This window comes from Puma concolor, chromosome C2 (genome assembly GCF_028749965.1).
Source record: "Puma concolor isolate L17-30 chromosome C2, mPumCon1.1.hap2, whole genome shotgun sequence".
NCBI classification, from domain to species: Eukaryota; Metazoa; Chordata; class Mammalia; order Carnivora; family Felidae; genus Puma; species Puma concolor.
Window position 1 is genome coordinate 682,288 of NC_141675.1, and position 22,678 is coordinate 704,965.

Sequence of the window (22,678 nt, forward strand, 5' to 3'; positions counted from 1 at the left end):
TCTCTCCTGCTTTTCTCCCTCCTGTCTTCTCTGGGAGTCATTAAGAAATAGACCATTAGAGGGACACCCGGGTGGCTCCTGGTTTGGGCTAGGGTCATGAAGCCACGGTTCGTGGGTCGGTATTCATTGCATATTAATCCCCTCAAAATTGGTCTTTGCAGGGAAACTTTGCTTTTTAAAAAATCAGTATGTGTTGAATAAAGGCAGTTGGTCTGGGTGTTGCTGAGGGGCCAGCACCTCCAGAGAGGCAAAGCCGCGGGCCTCCCGCTCCTCTCTGTGTGGGCTCCCAGCCCCCGTCCCTGCCACTCGGTGAAATGCATTTTCTGCCTCTCCCGGCTAATAGACTCTCTTCAAAAATGGAAGTTAATCCTTGGGCAACGCAATGTTAAACCGCCCGAGGAAGAATTAAATATTTCAGAAGAGAACATGGTAAAAAATGGCAACTGCTATTTTAGATTCTTTGAAAATTTAAGTAGGAGAGCAAAAAATAGAAAGCAGCTTGTACTTGGTACAATGGATCTAAGTTCACTTTTGTGAGATTCTCAAGAACGTGCAGGCAGACAGAGACACCGCAAAATGCTGGGACACGGAGGGGACCGGGCCGCTCCGGTCAGAATTTCAGAGGCCCCGAGACTGCTTCAATCCCTCAGGAGTGACAAGCACGTGCGGCTTAAAAAAAGAAAACTGACCCATTTCCCTTGTCCTCGCCGGAAGGTGGAGGCAAGTAAAACATGCCCGCTTGAGAGGAGCAGGCTCTGGTGTTGGACAGCTTGGGGGGCGGGGGGGGGGGTCCTGGCTCCCCAGAGGCGGCCCCTCCCCCCTGGCCTGGAACAGTGCTTGGCCTCCTCTGAGAAGAGCCCAGAGAGCCTGTGGGCCGGGCAGGTGTGAGTCCCGCTTGAGTGCTGAGCAGTCAATACGGGCCGGATTATGATGACACAATCGCGAAGCAGACCGAGGCTGGGTCCATTTTTACCGCAGAAGTACAAAGAGAAAGCACTCTTTCCTCCGCAGACCCAGGCAAACCAGGTAATTGTAAAAATGCTGCAATCATTTTTCTACCCTGCGCTTTTACAATCCAATTTATTGCCCTGCTCCTCACAGCTGCTTTCCAGAGCCCGCACACTGCGGTTAGAACATATTAGCCGGAGTCAGAATAGCAGGTTCAAGCATTTATGTATTTATTGCGTGCCTCAAAGAGGCACAAGTGATGTGACTTCAATTGTTTTAATTTGCTATGCCTCGTCTCCCTCTGCCTACTCGTGTAGGCAGCCAGCGGGGAGGGAATGGGCTCTTCTTCTGCCCCGAACGTGCCACCCAGGCAGGGGCCTGGGTGGGTCCCAAAGGCACCCCCACCGCCAACACCACGCACGGTGTGGGCTCCGAGCCTGATCCAGCCTGAAGACACCCCAATCTTGCCTGCTGAGGGCCAGCTCTCAGGGCTTCCAACCTCTGCTCTTGTGACCAGTTTTGATTCCCCATGATGGGGCGGGGGGCAACTACCATGAGGACTTCCTGTGCTTTCTCTCCTTATTTTGCCTGAGCCAGTCCCTTAGCCCCTCTGGGCCTCAGTTTCTCCATCTGTGAAACGGGGATGAGGAAAGCTGCTTCCACAGGTGGGGGGCAGGCTAAATCAGGTAATAAAGTGCTGGGTGGTTTACGAAACGTTGGCTCTGTTACTCCAGAATTAAGATGTCTGCTTCTCCCCAAGCCCACGTGGAACACAGCTCCAGGCCCCCAAACGCCCCAGCCCGACCTTGTTCAAAGTCCTAAAGGGGCCTCCCTGCCTCCCACCTGCAATACCCCTCCGCCGAAGTCTTTGCCCAGTCTGAGTCCTACTGCTCATTTCCATCTTGTCTCCAATGCCACCCTTTCCGTGAGGCCTCTCCACACGTCTGCTGGCCAGCTCTCCTCCCTTCCTGGACCTTCCATCGCATGTTATAAAGCCACAGGCGTGTGTTATGGATCGACACACGTCGTCAATGCCGATGCCCTTCAGGCCCTAGGCACGGGCTGCATCTTACTTGGTCCTCTCCACCCTGTCCACGGCTTGCACCTAGCTTTAGCTAATTGTCAGTCTGCTCAGTTGAACTAAACAACCCAGCTTTCCGTGATCCTGACTCAGGGTCTCGCAGTTTTATGTATCAGGTTCCCAACTCGATCAGGCCTAAATGAGTGTCCTAGATGCAGAGGCGCCCAGAATCTGAGACAAGCTGTGCTGCTGAGGGCACCAGGGAAGGGGGCCCCAGCGTCCCTGAAAAGCCTCGTGGTGGCCTGGGACAGGAATGGCACTTTTCACTGAAGGAATGCTTCTAGACAAAACCCCTGGATATGGGTGTCGTGAAACACACAGTGGAAGGCACACAATAGCACATTGACATCGTTACTCTGCATTGCTCTTTTCTCTTTTTTTACATTTATTCTTTTTTGAGAGACAGAGATTCAATTTTGAGAGGGCAAGCAGAGGAGGGGCAGAGAGACAGAGGGAGACACAGAATCCGAAGCAGCAGGCCCTGAGCTGTCAGCACAGAGCCCAACGCGGGGCTCGAACTCACGGACCGCGAGATCACAACCTGAGCTAAAATCAGGCGCCCCAAAATGTGCAATGTTCTAATTAAGGGACTGTTGGAATTTGGGTCCTCTGAACTTCTCCTGAGCATCTCTGGTTAGGGTGGAAATAGCCCAAGCTGGCTCACGCACTAGACAGCCGTTAGGAACGTGGGTGCTGCGGCTGGACAGGCCTAATCCCACCATTCCCATCTGGGTGCCCGTCATCAAACCTAACTGATCCGTGTATGTCCCAGCCTCTTTCTCGCTGAAAGACGTGGGCAGGGTGACAAGGGGACCATACTCCCACCTCAGAGGCCTCTGGCACGGCGACGAGCTACGCGGATCTTGGTGCAGTCCCCGGCATACAGTAAGTGCTCAGTAATGCTTTTGCTGGAATGCTGCCATAGATGCATCTGGACCTGAGGTGAGGGTGCGATTCCACTTGGAGTAAATTAAGTCCCCACAATCTATCGCGAGCCAGAGATTATGGGTGAACCTGTCTCGCTTGGTGAGCTTGAGTGGAAAGAAAACAATCCAGAAAGAGAAAAGAAAGTGACCAGACCCAGGTATATCTACACCACGCATGCTGGCAGATGTGGCACTCGGATTTTTTAAAAAGCAAGTTTAAGAAGAATGGGGTGGGGGTGGGTTGGATTAAGTTGAATGGGTTTTTCCACCTCATTGGCTTTAACTTTCAAAATAAACTGTCTTGTGACAATAACTACATCCCTAGCTCTCAGCTCGTCACCCAAAGGTAAGAACGACATAATAACAGGTAACAGGGAAAGGGGGGTCCCAGCTGAGGACCCTTGGGAGTGGAGAAGCCAAGATACTGCTTGCTCTCATATGGCTTACTCTTAGCCAGGGAGGGCCCTGAGAGGGGGGTCCAAGAAACCACCATCCCCAAAGCCCTGTGCTTTTCAAATCCAGAAGCACTCTAACAGCCCTCTTCAGGTGATGAGGAAAAGGGACACTGGGGACCTGCCTTTTCTGAAATGTACTGGTGCAGTCAGAGGGGCGGGGCGGGGGGGGGCAGCCTTGCAGCCAGCAGCATCAAGGAGGCTTTTAAAGGGGCTCACGAACTATCTGCCTTCATCCAGGACTCAAACTTCCCCAAGAAACGGAAGGAAACCACTTTTAGTGTGTACGGGGGGCAGAGAGAAGGGAGTGGTAGTGAAAAGCATCTAGCACAGGAATCAGAAAACCCACTTCAAGAAGATCTGAAAGCCACGGGGCTAATCTGTTTATGGTACACTGATCCCAACAGTTAATCTACAATGTGCAAGAGAGGTTTTGCCTCCAGAAGTGTCTGCTTTGAAGCAGCCATTGGGCTTACGCTAAACCCAGTGGCTGGTACACTGTGGGCACCAGCAGAGAATGTCTCCTGAAGATGTGTTCAGAAGGGCGGCGGAGGGTGACGTGCTGGGGTAGAAGTGAGCTCACTGCTTTGGGCCACATTCCTTTTTCTTTTTTCTTTTCTTCTGCTGCAGCTGTTGCTTTTTCTCCCCCTCTAATCACTAGGAAAGGCCTCCCTGGGCCTCACTGTCCACACTGGGCCCAGAGACCAACAGCACTTGGCTGCAGACCCTCGGGCCCACTGCGCACCTGCTGGCTTAGAACCTGCATTGAACGGGGTGAGGGAACTCTAGGGCGAACTTTACTAACATGAAGGTTCTGGTGACTGGAAGAGGAAGGGGAAAGGTGGACTCCTACAAGGCTACTTGTTTAAGAATATTAGTCTCAAGCACCAGTTAGGGAAAAAAATTTTCCACGGAAAAAAATTAAGGGAAGGTACCGTTTGGAAATTCTGGTTTCTGCTAATTTCATAAAAGCAAATCACAGGCTAGAAAAGGCTCACCAATCGCTGGGAGCTCACTCTGTATTCATCGTCATTACTCAGCCTACATGGGTTACTAAGATGATACTTTTTTTATTATTATGCTTTCTTCTGGAGGGAAGAGTGACCAGAGATGTATACCTGTCAAACCCACTACTGGAGTCAAACCCACTCCTTCCCCCCTCGGCTCCTCCCCAGTAATGTTCCATGTCCTTCCGGATGTGGGCACGTGCAGCTGGGCTCCCAGCCAACTATCACCTGCTCAGGCTGCCCAGTGCCCGTCTCCGTCAATCTGCCGCTGTGCCTGCATCATTTCTGGTCTCCCTCGCCCTGCAGCTTGGCTGTGAATGTACTATGTCTTTTTCTTGCCCCTTCAGACCCCCTCTTCTCCCTTTGTTGCCCAGCTCCGGGACTGGGGAGATTGACACACGGTAGGGACTTCACCAATGGTTCCCAGCTCTCCGGGTGGGGAGGTGAGTGAGGCTGGGACACTGTTTTGGGCTCACCTTCTGCCAGCTCCCTCCTCGAGTCCCCACAGGCCGGCCACCAGTCCAGGGACTGCCACCAGTCCAGGGACTGCATCTCTCTGGTTCCCCCACCCGCTGCCCATTTCTGTGCACCACCACTTAAGCTAAACTCTCCTCAGTGACCCAACCTGAGTGTGCCATCTGTCCCCTCCTGGGCCCTGACCACTGACACACAGGTCTGCTACTCCCCACACCTTACGTTCCTGAACATCCCCACAGCTTTGTAAAAGATAAACCCAGTGGTGGTTTCGTCCCCCTTTGGCCTCTCTCTATTGCATCTGATAGTTCCCCAAACACATCACATTCAGAATATCTGAAATAACTCCTTTTTCTCCCCAAATCTGCTCCCCCACCCTCTTCCAGGGGCGTCACCACCTGCCCCACCTCCCCTCCAGGGGGAGGGATGGCCTCCCACATTGCACCCGCCCCATGCCCCAGCATACGGTTTGGTGCCTCACCACCTTTGCAGCCGGAGGACAGCCTGCATGCAGCCTCCCGTCACCTGTGGAAATCAATCCTCCAGCAGGACTCCAGTGCAATGCACATCGCCGCCCAGCCACCACACCCCTGCTCTTGTTCATGGCTCCCATGGTGAGGATCTGTCCCAATCCCGGGCATCTTCTAGAGTTCAGATCTGGCTCAGGAAACCCTAAGGGGCTCTCTCTTTCTCTCATTTCCTACGGTCCCTTATTTTCTGTCCCATTTATCATTAAACAATCAGTCACGTCCTACTTCTGGTTGCCCTGATCTGCTACGAAAGACACACGTTTAACTCTTCACCTGCACCTACCTGCCCCAACCAGACCTAAGTGCTCCGGAGCTGTGACTACTTGCATATCTCGACACCTCTGTCAGCATCTAGCAAAGTGTGATACAAATAGAAGGTGCCAGAAAAGCAGAATGTGACCCTCCAGTTTACGGTAGGGGACGTATGAATAAAAGAATAAACAGAAATAAAAGCTAAAGGCCATTTTGGGTTCTCCGAGTGCCCTGTGAACCAGAGAAGGTGCAGGGACAGTCACCCCAATCACTTGTGCTCCAAGCTGCCTAAAACGAGGTTCCCAATTTCTGGTTTCCAGAAATTGGTTTCTATGTAAGTCTGGTCTCATTACAACCAATGTGTCGCAAATTCTATTGTAATACATATTATGGCTTACAGATGTTCTTCTCCAAAGATGTTGAAGTGTTGCTGCATCCTGACCCTCACGTGAGACCCCCCGTGCCTGCTAACCTCACCCCTGCTCAGGCACAAGCCACCACTCCTTACCGTGACCCCGTCTAATCCACGCTCCCTACAGCAGCAAGAGAATGAAAAAATGAGCAAAGCCGATCATGTCATTCTCTATCACCCTGACTTCCAGTTCCCCAAGGCCATCCCTGCCTGCTGTCCCTGCTGCCCCTCCCTCGACCCCTGCTCAGCCCCCCTCCACCTGGCAGCCTCCTTAACCCATCCTTCAGGTTTGTGCCGAAACGTCCCTTAACACCTGTTCACTCTCCCTCCTGCCCATACGACATAAACTCAGAGGCAGCGAGTCTGGTCTGATGCCCTCCGCGTCTGGTAGACCCTGTGCACAGTAGGCCATCAAGATGTCAGTTTCACTTTCTGCAAGAGAAAGCCACAACAGAGCGGGATTCGAGATGCTACTTATTCCAAAGAGTCACTCCCTGACGTGCCCCCAAGTGTCATTCTCGTCTCAGACTCATCAGGGCTATCATACCCAGAGAAACTCACTCTGTCCCTGCTGTGGAGTCCTTGGTTGGTGAGGAGGTGACAGGCCGAGTGAGGGTCCCCCGTGCCTGGGGCAGATGCGTCTCAGCCTCTCCACTGGCCTCTTCGGAGATAGCTAACCGCCGAGCGGTTCTGGAGAAGTTACTCAGATGTTGGCCCCTGGTTTCCCTCTTTGTTACTGTAGTAAAATCTACATAATGTGAAATTTACTGTTTTAATCATTTTTCAGCGCATAGTTCTGTGGCATTAAGTACATTCACACTGCAGGGCCACCAGCACCTACCTCCAGAACGTTTTCACCTTCCCAAAGTATAAAACTACCCATTCAGCGCTAACTTCCCCTGTGGTAGCCCCGGAGCCACACAGAGAGGGTCTGTTTCGGTGATCTTGGCTACTCTAGGGATCGAATGTGAGAGGAATCACACAGCTCCCGTCTTTTTGTGCCTGGCTTATGTCCCTTAGCATGTTACCCTCACCGTTCACATGTGTTGCAGCCTGTATCCGATCTTCCTTCCTTTTTTAAGGCTGAACAGTAAAGTTCCATTGTATGCACAGACCACATTTTGTTTCTTCGTCCATCTTTGCACCTGTCCATGGGCACTCGCTTCCACCTTTTAGTCTTCCTTCCAGTAAATCACTGTAATCACTTCCAGTAAATCCAGTACAATCACTTTCAACCCGCCAGAAACGATAAAGCAAACAACCCTTCCCCAGTCGACTGCAGCAGGTAGGTCCCGCCAGTGCCCTGCCCACAGTCCCCTGGGACCTGCTGGGGCCACCCAGGGTTTCCTGCCCCAAGCTTGGAATCTTTCTGCCTGAAGGTGCAGAGGGAAGGCTGGAAGTGCTGGCACATGAAAGCCCCGGGAGCACCCTGCAGCCCGTGACCATGAGACTGGGGGTGAATGTCTCGCTCAGCTTCCTCACCCCTTGGTGGCTGCAGCCACCTACTCTGGAATGAATATGCCTGCTGTCCTGGCTCCCTCCCCTCCCCTGTCTCCCCTCCCCTCTCCCCTGCTGTCCTGGCTCCCTTCCCTCCCCTGTCTCCCCTCCCCTCTCCCCTGCTGTCCTGGCTCCCTTCCCTCCCCTGTCTCCCCTCCCCTCTCCCCTGCTGTCCTGGCTCCCTCCCCTCCCACATCTCCCCTCCCCTCTCCCCTGCTGTCCTGGCTCCCTCCCCTCCCCTGTCTCCCCTCCCCTCTCCCCTGCTGTCCTGGCTCCCTTCCCTCCCCTGTCTCCCCTCCCCTCTCCCCTGCTGTCCTGGCTCCCTTCCCTCCCCTGTCTCCCCTCCCCTCTCCCCTGCTGTCCTGGCTCCCTCCCCTCCCACATCTCCCCTCCCCTCTCCCCTGCTGTCCTGGCTCCCTCCCCTCCCCTGTCTCCCCTCCCCTCTCCCCTGCTGTCCTGGCTCCCTTCCCTCCCCTGTCCCCCCTCTCCTCTCCCCTGCTGTCCTGGCTCCCTTCCCTCCCCTCCCCTGTCTCCCCTCCCCTCTCCCCTGCTGTCCTGGCTCCCTTCCCTCCCCTGTCTCCCCTCCCCTCTCCCCTGCTGTCCTGGCTCCCTTCCCTCCCCTGTCCCCCCTCTCCTCTCCCCTGCTGTCCTGGCTCCCTTCCCTCCCCTGTCTCCCCTCCCCTCTCCCCTGCTGTCCTGGCTCCCTTCCCTCCCCTGTCTCCCCTCCCCTCTCCCCTGCTGTCCTGGCTCCCTTCCCTCCCCTGTCCCCCCTCTCCTCTCCCCTGCTGTCCTAGTTTCCTCCCCTCCCTTGTCTCCCCTCCCCTCTCCCCTGCTGTCCTGGCTCCCTTCCCTCCCCTGTCCCCCCTCTCCTCTCCCCTGCTGTCCTAGTTTCCTCCCCTCCCTTGTCTCCCCTCCCCTCTCCCCTGCTTTCCTGGCTCCCTTCCCTCCCTGTCTCCCCTCCCCTCTCCCCTGCTGTCCTTGGCTCCCTTCCCTCCCACATCTCCTCTCCTCCCTCCCCTGCTGTCCTTGGCTCCCTCCCCTCCCACATCTCCCCTCTCCTCTCCCCTGCTGTCCTGGCTCCCTTCCCTCCCCTGTCCCCCCTCTCCTCTCCCCTGCTGTCCTAGTTTCCTCCCCTCCCTTGTCTCCCCTCCCCTCTCCCCTGCTGTCCTTGGCTCCCTTCCCTCCCACATCTCCTCTCCCCTCTCCCCTGTTGTCCTTGGCTCCCTCCCCTCCCACATCTCCCCTCTCCTCTCCCCTGCTGTCCTGGCTCCCTTCCCTCCCCTGTCCCCCCTCTCCTCTCCCCTGCTGTCCTAGTTTCCTCCCCTCCGGTCTCCCCTCCCCTCTCCCCTGCTTTCCTGGCTCCCTCCCCTCCCACATCTCCCCTCCCCTCTCCCCTGCTGTCCTGGCTCCCTTCCCTCCCTATCTCCCCACCACTCTCCCCTAGCCATGGTTGCCTGGGCTTCCCTCCCAGATACACTATTTGCACTCGAATCCTCTCTCAGTGAAGGCTTCTGGGGGAATCCAAACTAAGGCCCGCACCAAGTTCTCTCATGCACAGAGGTAATGACGAAGGAGGAGACAGACACACTATGTGTACTCTGCTGAGAGTCCCATTATTCACTCCTAGTGGCCTGATCTCCACCCTGCAGTCCAGGGAGACATGGGGAGGCTACCTCAGTGGGGGGGTCCTGCCCTGAATCAGCCTGGAAAGCCTTTTGGAAAATGAATGAGAAGGATCTTTTCTGACTGCTCCACGCTCCCAACGGCAGCTGTCGGTTCCTGCTAAGACAGGCCAAGTCACCTTTCAGGATCACGGCTGGCCTCCTCCACCCAGGGCACCAGGTAGCGTCTCCCCAGACACGGTGATGCCACAGCTATTCCGAGGCCAGCACCTCAGAAAGAGACCTCAGGGGCGGTCATGCCCTGTGCGAATCTCACTCCTGCAGACATGCGCCCACTTACTTCTGGGGGCCCTGTCAGCCCCTCAGTGCCAATGCAACGGCGTATCACGTCTCACCGTGTTTAGACAGCTAGGGTAGAGGCAAACCTAGGGGAGGTGTGTGTCTGGACCAAACACCCCGCGGGCACCCACCTCCCCCCCACGGGAGCAGAGGACCGAGTGTTTCTTGGAGGCACCAAAGCTTCCTGGCTGCCATCCCAACGCTTTTCTGTCGCAAGGCTCGTTCTGCCGAGCTGACGCTTTCCCGCAAATTGCAGAAGATTCCATGACTTAGCTACACGGCTCTGGTAACATCAGAAAGGCGAGAGCCAGAGTGTGGGACGTTTACAGGAGCAGACGTCCTCCACACCATCTGCTGTCGCTGTGTCATCTAAGTGGACTTCATGTTGCTAATGAGGTCACAGGCCATGTTACCCTCCATCCCGACTCAGTGCCTGGTGATTGGAGGATGACTGCTTTTCACCAATTCAGCTGAAAATCTTCAGCAGGATCAGACCCACTGTGGTTGCAGGGCAGGGCTCTCAACCCTTGTTTGTTTGAAGAAAGAGCCACTGATTATAAAATGGAGCTTACTAAATTCCACAGGGCCAACTGCTTCTTCCTGTGCTCATAATACGTCCCAACCTGCCCACCAAGGCCAGGAGCGATCCCTGTGTACTCCACAAATATCGACTGGCTGCCTCCTTCTCTCTGACCTGTTGTACGGGGGTCTGTGACAGCACAGAGAAGCCTGGGACAGAGAGGGGCCTGCCCCCCCTGCCCGGGAGCCTCCAGTCTAGAGGCAGGTGGAGTAGGCATGTCCCAACCAGGAGCACCATTGGCCGCTATTCCGGGTGCCTCACGTCCATTAACCTTTCAACCTTTCTGCAGCCCTTTGAGGAAGGCATTGTTATCTGCACATCGCACAGAGAGTCAAAAACAGAACCCCACCGCCTCGACTCGCCCAAGTCACCTGGCTATCCAACAGCAAGCCGGGATCCCACCCCGACAGTAGGCCCCAGCACCCACACTCTTAAGCACTCTGCGACACGAACTCCCCAGAAGCCCGAGGACGACCTTTGCATTTTCCAGTCACTATGTCGGCCGTCTCCCTTTCTGAGCCTCGGAGCAGGGTTGTCTCCCTGTGACAGGGAATCCACGAGGAAAAACGAATGGCTGCTCACCTTTTTGAACATGCCAAGCTCTGCTGACCCCTTCACAGAGCAGTTCTGCATGAATAATGGCTGAAGTCAGGGTTCTGATGGAGAGAAACAAACCACGACATCTTATGAAATGTTAATTAGGGTGGCCAGGTCGCTCAGTTGTGACAGAGGTTTCCCCTGCCACAGAGGGCAGGCCCTGATGAGGCCTTGCCATCCTGCTTTCACGAGTCACCGGAACTGCCTTAGCCCCGTCTGCCCTGCCGAGTTACAGGTGCTTTAAGGTGTGACAATCACAACAGAATATGGCTCATGTATAGAGAAACATCCATGCGTGTGTGTCCCCTTGGACTGTTTTAACACAGAGTCCTCACGTCCCTCATCTTATAGAGATAAAAAAAGGGACATCTGTGCCCGGTACTGTGCTGGGGACTTGGAAGGATATGATGGGCTCTGACTCGAGGCTCTCAGAGTCTGATGAGAAAGACCATGAAGAGTTCACTGCGAGGCACTATGATAACAACAGCACTGGTTACACAGACACTGTCATGAGTGGGGTGGGGCGACTGGGAGTCCGGGAGGGCTTCCCAGAAGCGGAGACTTGGAGCTGGGTCTTGAACACTAAGACTCATTTGTTCTTAAAAAAAAAAAAAAAGTGGGGCCCCTGGGTGGCTCAGTCGGTTGAGCGTCCGACTTCAGCTCAGGTCATGATCTCACGGCTCGTGGGTTTGAGCCCCGCATCAGGCTCTGTGCTGGCAGCTCGGAGCCTGGAGCCCGCTTCAGATTCTGTCTGTCTCTCTCTCTCTCTCTCTCTCTGCCCCTCCCCTACTCATGCTCTGTCTCTCTCTCAAAAATAAATATAACATTAAAATTTTTTTTAAAAAAATTAAGCAAGGCAATGGTGTGATGAGGAAGCGGCATTTCCTGGTCAGAAATGCTTGGGGTGAGCAGTAGAGCCAGGACTTGGATCCTTGCCCACTCTTGCCGGGCCTGGGACCCTGAGTCATTTATTACTTAACCTGTCTCCTCACCTGCTGAATGGGGACTGCACGCATCAACTCATGTGATCCTCATTACCAAGAGCTTAGCCCACTCAGCACCTGTTCCACCAACTGCTTATTAAAACGGTTCATGGGCAGAGTCGACACTTGGCTTGTTTTCTACCATGACTATGTCGCCTTGGTCTGAAGAAGTTTGGGAAGTGCCCTCAGTCCAATGTCTCAGAGTTCTGCAGGGTCCTTGGCTCCTGGATTAGGCCTTGAAACATGAATAAAAGATGATCCTTTGGTTTTGATGCACAAAGGGCCCATGCTTCCTGACAGAGTAACGTACAAGAATACATAATAGCCAACATGCTACCGTGAGAGGCAGGGGATACTCAGCAGCCTCCAGGAGGGCACAGGAAGGTAGATCTTCTTTTTGTTACCTTTAGGGGCCTGCCGTTTAAATGGTCATATCCTTTGCAGGAGGTACGATGGAGTGGAGTGGGATGGGGCGCTTGGCTTGAAGGAAAAGGGAATTTCCCCCCAAACTGATGGTTCATTATAGTGAACTGGAGAGAACCAAGAAGAGAAGCCATTTCGGAAAGCAATTCACAAATAAATTGCCAATCAGCACAGTTCCAAGTCCTCGGCAAATTCCCCTTCAAAACAGCAAAGGAACGGAGCAAGGGAAATTTATAACCTCTTTTCCTGGGCATACACCAGCCTGTATTTTTGACAAGCAGTAATAGAAAGCAGGTTTCCTGCATGCTTCTATTCTCCCTGCTGTTGGTTCTCTAACTTGCTTTCTGTTCCTCCCTGCTCTGGTAACATTCAATTTATTTTGTGATCCTGACATGTCTAGTGACCCAGACTTGCATGAGGCTTGCTTGGAATTTTAACTACAGCTCTCTTCTTGACTTCTCATGGCTCAGAAGGTTCTTCGGTTTTCCTGCCTCTTGGTCCTTGGCAAGAGAGAATCTGGAACCTGGCAATATGAGTGAGCTGCAATGTGGACTATGGTGGGACCAGGGACCAGCACCATCTTCAAGACAGGCTTTCACAAAACGAATTGGGGGAGAATAACAGGGAAGGCACAGGAGAAGACAAATGGTTTCACAGGGACTGAATTCGAGGCTTCTAGAAGCTACCTACAGAAAATGGCGATGTGAGAGACACCAGCCTCTCTGTCCCCCAACAAAGATCACCGATTAGACTGCCACCCACAAAGAGGAGAGCTCTGGGGGAGCTCCAGAGTCCACCTAAGAAAGTTTAGGAACACAGTAGAACAAAAACCCGAGGAAACCTACACAAGAAGAGAAGGAAGCCAGCTTCGTTTTGCCTGCATCATCCTCAAGCCAGCATTATTCACCAAGAGGACAGAAGAGGGAGCAACTAGCTTTCCAGCTTTTGGGGGTGTATGAAGGTCCTGCTTTGGCTTCGCCCTAGAAGGTACCTGATAAAACAGAGCTTCTCAAAATTCAACGCTTTCAGGTATTACCTGCAGATTAGGATTCAGCAGGTCTGGGGTGGAGTCTCAAATTCTGTTTCTAGCAATCCCCCATGGACCACACTTTGCATGGCAAGATTCTAGATAACTTAAATCAACCATCTCATTTTTGGATGAAGACACTGAGGTCCAGAGTTGGGGGGTAACTTGGGGAAGGAAGGCCAGAGCAAGAAATGAGTCTAGAATCTAGGCCTGTGATTCCTGGCCAGTGGTTCCCAAAGAAGCTTTCTCACCAGCTCTGCCCTTAAGTCATCAAGGCCTGCCAGGAATCTGAACTTGGAGGTTCAATTCCCCAGATGATTCTAATGCTCAACCAGTTTTAGGGACCAAGAGATGAGCTGGCTCCTCAAACGGTCTTTCAGCTAGGATAGTGCCCCCAAGGGAGAAAAGGATGGGGCCCAGGTTACCCGTGGGGCCACCTGGTGGCAAGGGAGATAAGGGCACATTGTGGGAGGGTGAAGCCAGGGCCCCTTCCCAGAGTTAGCGAGAGTTACAGGGGTGCCTGGGGACCCCATCCTTCATCTGTTTGAAGAGAACCAAAGCCACCCAAGATGAGGAAGGGTCACCGATGAGCAACCCTCACTGTGAGGAGGGTGATCTGGATGTTTCAGAATCTATCATAAAGTTTAGCAACACTGAAGCTGTGATCTCAGTGTGGAGGGAGGCATTCATTTCTAGAAAAAAAAAATCCCTTTAAAAAGCTTTTGAGAATCGAATGGAAAACATGTGATGTGGGACAGACTTTCTCTGAAACTGTGAGTGGCCTGCTGGATGGCTTCTGTGCCATGTGAGAGCGTGGCTATGCGGGCGGGGTATTGGGGGCAGGGGGACAATTTCTAGGCTTTCCCACTGCCTGCAAGAAAGAGAGCAGGCAGGAAGAAGATTCCACCAAATGAGCCTCCAGGGACGAGGCGCTGTGGTGGGGGTACTACTGGCCTGGGTTCTGACCCTTGTTCCCCTGTGCCTGCCCCGTGGTTTGCAATTCCTCTCACTAAAGAGGGGACAGGGGCATGCTTCTCTGCCCCTTGACTTAGGGTTGGCTGTGGAACTGAATGTGGCCAGGCGGCCAGGGGCCTGATGCATTTTCACTTGCTTCACTGCCCCTCTGACATCGCCACGAGCAGACGGTGCCCGCCACCTCGCCCGTCCATGGGCCCCGAGGAACACGAATAACACAGCCCTAGCGGCCACCACCTGAAGCACAGGGGCCCCACCGAGCCAACCCTGGGTCGGCCAAACCCCGGCAGCCTTGCAGACGTGGGTACCACAGAATTGTTCCCGAAGCCCTGAGTTCTGGGGTGTTTCCGGACACAGCCATAGCTAACCCGCCCAGGAGCCGAGGGGCCAGGCGGTGAGCACACGTGCACTCAGGGTAACAAGTCAGCGCGGGCTCGGGGCGACCGCTCCCTCCAGAAGACAAATTGCCAAGCTGCTAATTGAGAGGGCAGGACAACTTTTTAGGAGCTGGTCCTCACTGACTCTGATTTCATGATCCCTTCTGAATTTCAGACCCGTGCTCACATTCCTACACATGACGAAAAGAGAAAGAGGACTTTTTAAATCATGGTGGTTGGCCTGCAAAAAGTGATACGGTTGCTAATAATAAACATGCGATCATAAACGCTTTACCACATCGCACGCCTTTTGCTCAGGTCTCCCGGTACTTCATAAACACTTCCTCATCCATCATGTGGAGGCCTGAGGCTTCTGCTCACTCCCATCGTGAAGAGAGGCAGCTAACACCTGGCCCGGGGGGTCTTTCCCAGGCTCCTGAGTTAATAGGATTCTCAGAGGGAAGAAGGACGCGGAATTACCGTGGCCTTGTTGCAGAAGCTAGGCACTGGCTGTAAATAATTTCCTATCAGTGCAACCGCTCGCCACATCAGTGCCTGACTTGGGTCTTAATCTGGTTCAGCTTCTGACTGTTGTTATCTTGGGGAAATCAACTTTTTGAGCCTTAACTTCCTCAACATAAAACCTTAAGAGTTTCTGTCAGGGTTCTTGGTAATAACTATGTAAGAAAAATTCCTGGCCTTATGCTTATACGTGTAGGTACTCAAGGATACCTATTTGCTTTATCAGAGCACAGAGGAAGGAAGGTTGTCATGTGTGAACGTATAGGTTGTTAACTGCACAAAGACTCCTGGCCAAGGAGACAAACGGGGCCTCCTCTTGTCCAATCCTTGCCTCCTCTGTGGCTTAAAGCTACCCAGAAAGAAGGGTCCCTGTTTCTAATCTGCACACGAGGTATATGGCAGGCCTGAGGACCCAGCACACTGAAAGGTAAAGATACGTTTGTGTTGAAATTTCTCTGAAAGAAAGTGAAAATCAATCGCTTAACTGAGTAACTTACAAAGAATTACTCAGCTTTGATTTGATTCAGTATATCTAGGGAGAGGCCTTGGAATCTGTGCTTTCAGTCAACCTCCTGGATGTTGGTCCATACCAAGGTTCGAGAACCACCGGGAGGCTTCTGGTCTCCTTGGCCTGGGCATGGGCTCCTGAGAGACAAGAGCAGGTCAAACAAACAGGAAATAATCTACAGCAGTTCAAGTTTAAATCCCAGGGTTAAAAATCCAGAAATGCCCGCTGTGTCTTGTTAACAACAGCTTCAGTCAGCTGGGCCTCCCAGAGCGGTTGGGGCAGGGAGAGTCCGGGCACGGAAGGGGCACGTGGCAGAGGGCACAGCTTGGGAGGTGGCCGGGTCTCTGACAAGTAGCCTCTGATGCACACTAATGATAGGAAAGAGCTTGGCCACCGAAGGCAATTACGGAGGATGAGACACTGTGCAAGCCAGCGAGTCGGGGGAGTGCAGGGGGATCTTATTATCTCTCTGTCTTGCTTAATAGGAGTTAATAGTTGGAAGGGAATAAAAGAATGGTGTGTGAAGTTTAGTGCCAATACAGTCTAATACACATGCTACGTTTCTATTTCAAAGAGGATAAAGGCCCAAATTTTATACTGAAAACAAATGTTAAAAATTAATTATAAAGAAGACACCAGAGGGCCTCGAGCATGTTCCCTGGGTGACTGATTAAATGCCTGCCTCATTTAGACTGGTATAAACCCAATCTCTTGGAAGAAGGCCAAAACTATTTGCCAACGTCCACAGAGACTCTCCAAGAAAATGATCCCGGTGCCAGGAAAGAGAAAAACATAGTCACCACTGCTGCCCGGAGCCAGCCACCGCCATGGGGTGGGATCCAGTCGTGGGCGGGAAAGGGAATGCTCCTGCCAGAGCAGCGCGGGTGGAGAGCATCCTTCCCCACCTGCCACTGGTCACCGAGGACCCAAACGGATGACACTGCTCAAGCTGGTGATGAAGGTGTCCTGAAGAGTCCCGGGTCTCTGCAGGCTTGGAGGGGATGGGACCCTTTTTTGTTCAACCCCTGGATTTCGTTTGGTTCCAGAGAATATCTTCCCAATTCTCAGAACGTGCGAGCTCTAATTGAAAATTTAAGAGGTGGGAGATAAGCCAATGACTGTGTTATCTTTTGAATTTTAGAACTGTATTTTAGTGGCAAGATAACATTTTCCTTGTTACAACACAACAGAAAGATCACCAAAAATGCCGACTGTCTGCCTTCAACACTCTGCACATCCCTAAACCCTAATTTCTTTTTGCCTCAAAGGTAACCACTGTTATCAGTCTGGAGTGGGCCCTCTCGGAACACAAACACACCGAATAGCTTTGTGTAGTATTCTTCCACCGGTGACACACACTGGGCGTATCTTTCCGCATCGCGCATTTTCCATTAAATGACAGGTCTGGGAATTTGATTCATGTTGGTGCATATGCTAACCATGGCATAATATTCTAGAATATGGATACAGGCACTCCATGGTCAACAGAAAAAAAGGTCTGTGTTTCTTAGGTTGATATTTTGGGCCATTCACGGTACTTTCTACTTCATTCCTCACGGGTCCCCTCCCCTCCACGTCCAAGGAAACTAAACAAACAAGAGGACCCATTTGCAGTTTCCTACAAGGAAAGAGCCACGCTTCAACGAAGAGCTATCTGTGCCATCAGTTCTTCCCCATCTTTCAAGGGCAGTCACGGAACCTTCCTGTCTCCTTTCTATGCCCCACTTCCGCTGAACATTCAAGTAATTAATGGGCTGTTCTCACTGTCCCTTTTTAGCAGCAAGTTCTTGTAGGATAAGAGTATGGTCCAGGGGTAGAGTAGGTGCTCGACAAACTGTTGTTGAATTAAAGAAAGGGGAAAAAAAAAAAAGGAACAGTGTCTTACCGATTGTCTATACTGCTAGGGGAGGAGGAGCAGAAGCTCAGCTAGAAGCTGGACTATGGATACATTTTCCTCCCTTCCACCCATCCAGCCTTCCTCTTTGGTGACAGCCATGAAAGGATGCTCCATGACCAGTGTGGAGCCCAATGTGGGGCTTGAACTCAGGACCCGGAGATCAAGATCAAGACCTGAGCTGAAAGCAAGAGTCTGAGCCACCCAGGCACCCTGCGCCTTCAGACTTCTGACTGCACCGTGAAGCCAGGGTGGATTAACTAATGAGAAGCAGGAGACGGTGGCCTGGCATGTAAGCACTTGACCCCTTCCCCCCCGCCCCCCGGTCACTGCAGACGGGTGGCGGAACGGACAATGGAGGCACCTGTTGGCTGGGCTCCCCTCTCACGTCCCAAGGCCGCTCCCATCTCTGGGGTCCCCGCACGTCGGCAAGGGGTTTCCACTCTTCTTGGTGCTCTCATTTCATCCCCCTGTGACCTGACATTAGACAACTCCTACTTTAGAGTTAAAGGAAGTGACTGCAAGAGAAGCCGGGGGTTTGCCCGAGAGGCCACCGTCGGTGCCTGCAGGAGCCCAGTCGGGTGCTCACATCTCTATGAGCTCCTCCAGCCGGAGGCAGCGAGGGCCAAAAAGTCCTGGCCCAAGAGTTGCTAGAAAGAACTGATTCCACGATTCTCCTCAACTCCGTCTGCAGGAAGGTACGATACGCCCAGTACACGTTAAAGTAAGCTGAGGCTTGCTCGTCGTCGTCGTTTTTAAACCAGACTCCGTCATTCGCGAAAGACAGGCTCCTATCCGCCTTGAATTCTCTAGATCCTGAGATTCCGCAGCCTCCCTCGTGCACCCTCTTCTAGTTCCGCACAGGAGCTGGTGGCCCAGGGTCGGTCTGGCCGGCCCGCGGGCTCATGCTGTGGCTCCCTCCCCCCGGCAGGGGTCTCAGCCTGAGCGGCGGCAGAGGCTTCTTCCTCAGCGAGCCCCTGGCAGCCCTGAGGCAGGCCATGGCACCCCCACACAGCGGGGCCCGAGACAGGGTGACCCCTCACAAGCCACACCGCGAGCGCCGATGGGTCAGCCGAAAAGGCGGGTCCAGCTAGGCCGTCTCCGAACCGTCGCCCCAGGTCTGCTCTGCTCGCCTCTTCCTCTTAGCTGCCTGTGCCTCCCGGAGCGGCCCCCCTCTCTCGGACAAGGGCAGCTGCCCCCCCCCGGGTGTCTGCCAACCCTTCCGGGCCTCTGCAGGCAGACCGCGTGTGCGAGCTCCACTTCTCCACCGTCCACATTCGCTTGGGCAACAGCCTTCTGACAGCCTTCCAGTGGGTCAACATCCTCGCAATCATTTTTCCGGCTGGCTGCCTCCTGTTTTCTACAATTCCATTCATGTCCTCTGTGTCAGGGACTCTGTCCCCGCTGCCCACACATCCCCTGCTGTCTCTCCTCGGCTCCTTCGCCTTCTCTTACTGCCTCCTCCGCACGCGTGCTCAGTCTCGGGCCTCTGTGCTCCTCTTGTCCGAGCAGACGGGCACCCGGGACCAGGTGCCCACGACCCGTCGGGGCGGCTGCCCGCTGCGATGCGGACTGTGACGACCTGGTCCCAGATCCGGCAGAGCCCCTTGGCAGCTCTTAACACACCACCAGTTTTCAGGGACGCACCCAGCGTACTCGGGCAAACGGGCACCTGAGAGCCAGCTTGGGAGTCACCGGGCAGGGACGGCAGGGCGAAAGGGCCGACACAAAACCAAACAGGAGCTTCCCACGGTGTTCCGGCTGCTGGAACCAGTGAATAGAGAAGGCAGGTCTGGAGAGGGAGGCCCGGTTCATCGCTTTTGTCTCTTACGCCCCAGCCAACGAGCAATGCGTAAGAAGAAAGGTTAAACCTGTGAATTTAACTTTTAGAAGTCAGAGGACTATAACTACCTTCCTGTTTTAATGGTTAGAAGATAAACCAGAATCTAGGAGAGAGTCTGAAAGTCAGCAGCCCTTGGTGCTGCCTTCCAAAGAAAGGGCTAAAGAAAAAAGTATTTTTTATAAAAACAGAATTACAGTTCTCCAAAATAGGGTTAACTTCTTTTTTTTTTTTAATTTTTTTATTTTTTTTAACGTTTATTTATTTTTGAGACAGACAGAGAGAGAGCATGAACAGGGGAGGGGCAGAGAGAGAGGGAGACACAGAATCTGAAATGGGCACCAGGCTCTGAGCTGTCAGCACAGAGCCCGACGTGGGGCTCGAACTCACAGACCGTGAGATCATGACCTGAGCCGGAGTCGGACGCTTAACCGACTGAGCCACCCAGGCGCCCCAAAATAGGGTTAACTTCTAACTCTTCTAATATTTGTCTCAAGCATACAGAACTGCACAGAAGTTACTTGGATCCTGCTGTGGAGAAGACGGTCAACTGTTTCCAAGTCTGTTTGGGGCTTCTCAGGTTGCTGCCGCATTAGCCCCGACGTCACGTGCAGGGCGCGAGGAAAAGTCCGCCCTCGCCTTTCCTTTTATCCTTCTCTGAGGAGACTAAGACATCACGTGCCCCCCAGAGGAGGAGAGGGTGACAGGCCCTCCATCATTATCACTCCAAACGACTGCGTGTTAGGCGTGGCTTTCTCTGTCAGTTAAGAACTCAGGTTCTTCCCACGGGGAGATAGGGCTACCCCAAACGTGTTCCAGGACACGAGTTAGCAGCGCTCGCTCCTGCCCGGGGTGAGTGGGGTCTAGTGGGAACCCGCCCCTTCAGTCCCAGTAAATGGCCATCCTTCAAACATGTCAATCAAATAGGGTGATAACTGGTTCCAGGTAAGTTGACGCTCTCCACTCCCCCCCCCCCCCCCCCCCCCCGGCCACCCGTTCTTGGTATTCTTCTTTTCTTCCAGCCATTCATTCCACACTGCCCTTCCGCCAAAGGGCTCGCGTTACCACTCTGGTGCTTCTTGGGAAGGTGTCCCCCTGTTCTAAATCAGCATCCTGTGACGCTGTGGCAGAGGGCTGCCCGTGTGGCACGTCACTGCCAGGAAAATCCGAATCGTGAGCGAGCACAGACCGACAGTGGGCACGCACTGACCTCCTTCAATCCGCACACGTCGTCTGGGCTGCATGGGGGCCACAGTTGTATTCACGAAGGGCCTTCCGTGTTGTCCCAGCTTCCCCACTCGTTACATTCGACGCGTGTGCCTCACAGAGCTATCTGCGCTCCTGGTTCGTGGGGCGCGTAACTTAACCTGTGCACTTTCCCCCAAAAGCGTGGGCCCGGTTCACACACACTCTTCCTCAACTTCCTTTGTGTTTCTAAATTAGAAAACCTAAAGGTCACTTTTCTCGGATATGTAACACTCTCACGGTCAATGTAAAAGGAGAAGGCAATTAACTTCCTGGGTAAATTGCAGCATGGTGGCTAAAAACACCACACGGGAAACAGTGGTTAAAAGAGAAAATCCGTTCCACAAAGGCCATCCCTCGTCTAGGACCAAAATGAAGAGTGCAGTTCCTGAGGCTCCCGTCAAGTGAGCAAGGTGGAGGGTCGGTTTGCTCCCCCTCGGTCCCTACAGGAACGTGCTGTTTTTATGAGGCTGGGTACACTGGCTGTTTGATGAGGCCAATTGGTGGCGAGCGTCTCTGCTTTTCTTTCTCCTCCTTTTTTGATACCTTCTCTCAAGTTTTCTAATAAAACAAGCTCCGTTTCTGAATTTCCAGTGGGGCCATGATGGCCTAACATATAATGGGCACTGTAGGCACCAACTAAATACGCCGCATTCTGTTAGCGAGTCTGGTAATTACAAAGGAACAGACCCGTGCAGAAACAAAAAGACGGAGGCAAGGCTCCAACTAGTTGTTCAAATCGTAAGAGTTTCCTTCCAGGTTTGATTAAAATTGTGCCTCAAAATTTGCCGTCTCCCGCTTCTGCAGAAGCGAAAGTGAAAACACATTCTGACTTGCACATTTCTTTGTAAGAGTCACACTGTGACCCACAGGGCTAAAGGGACATGCTTAACCATGTTTGACTGAATCTCCAGACCACAGTCTGATTGCTGCGTCGCTGGCTCAGAGCCCCAGAGTTCCCATAACCACGGGAGGTCAACCATCTCCCCGTGACTGACTTTCCCAAAACCCGATCCAAAGCGTCACTTGGTTCTCTGCAGGGGCCGCACCTCAGGGCAGAGAACAGCACGTGGAGCACGGCTGCACCCGGTACCTCACAGGAAGGCATCGGCGGGTCCTGTCCCCTCAGCTCAGTAGCTGCGGCTTCGGTAATAGAAGTGGGGCTCGCGGGGCCGAAGGTGCATGGGGTTTCTGTCCTACTCCCGCCAGCGCCATCTTCCCAGGCCTCCAGATGGCCACGAGGGTGTTCACGTGGCTGTGACCGCACGTTCTCAGCGGCCTCTGGGGAAGGGCAAGCCGGTGGCTCAGGATCCCCTTTCGCTAAGGCCCTTGAAGAACCGGTGACGGGTTCTACAAAGATGTGGACACACAGACAGCAGGCCCGGCCAGCAGCTCTCCCGGACCCCTCTGGGGGGGTCTCAAGAGCTCTCTCGGGCTGCTCCCCGTGGGATCCCCATCAGGTCACTCGTTTCCATTACCCCCTAAACACACCTCCCACCCAATGTCTCGCATTCTCCCCTCCCACAGGTGACAACCCCCTTCTCATTCCAATCTCACCGCTGAGTCCTGTATTTCCTAAATCAGCTCGCGCATCACGGAAAGACCTCAAAAAGCAGCAGGCCCTGCAAACATCCTGGGCTTTTGCTGTGGTGATGTGCCCCCCCCCCCATAGTCCCCAGTCCCCTCCCAGCTCCTCCAGGGGCACGGAGAACTCCAACTCCGAAAACAAGGAGGGGGTGGCAGGAGGGGGTGCTGCCTGGTGCCAGGAACTGGAAGGCGCCGCGTGGGTCTAATAACGACAATCAGCACCGCCAGCAGGCTGGTGCCACGAGCCCGACCTCTCCCAGTCGTCCTCAAGTTGCAACTCCTCTTGGCCATCTCACAGGCACTTTTTGAATCTCTCCAGCCTCTCCAGGCAGGGCCACATCCTCCTGCTGATTCCCTATGCTGTGATGAGTGCCACCGAGTGACAAACAGCCACCGGACTCAGGTCTCAGAGTCTGGGGCAGAAGCAGCAACCCCCCCCCCCCCCCCCCCGCTGGATCCTGCGGGTGGGGGGGGCGGTGAGGGGGAGGGGGGTGGCTGGCCAACAGACCCTCTGGGATGGGGAGGAGCCCAGCCCAGCCCAGCGGGGGGCGTGCAGGGGGAGGGGAGCCGGGCTGGCCTG

At 53.8% G+C, this 22,678-nt stretch overlaps 1 long non-coding RNA gene across 11 annotated transcripts in view; it reads right to left on the bottom strand.

Moving 5' to 3' along the window:
* The window catches only part of LOC147577027 (uncharacterized), a 59,771-nt gene extending 42,066 nt beyond the window's left edge, over positions 1-17,705 (bottom strand). For all 11 annotated transcript variants that reach the window (XR_015255894.1, XR_015255895.1, XR_015255901.1 and 8 more), the window contains exons 1-3: positions 11,710-17,705; positions 10,703-10,776; positions 6,644-6,830 (exon numbers count right to left, since the gene is read on the bottom strand). This is a non-coding gene — a long non-coding RNA (uncharacterized LOC147577027). The remainder of the gene's footprint in view (positions 1-6,643; positions 6,831-10,702; positions 10,777-11,709) is intronic.
* Positions 17,706-22,678: the final 4,973 nt, after the last annotated feature.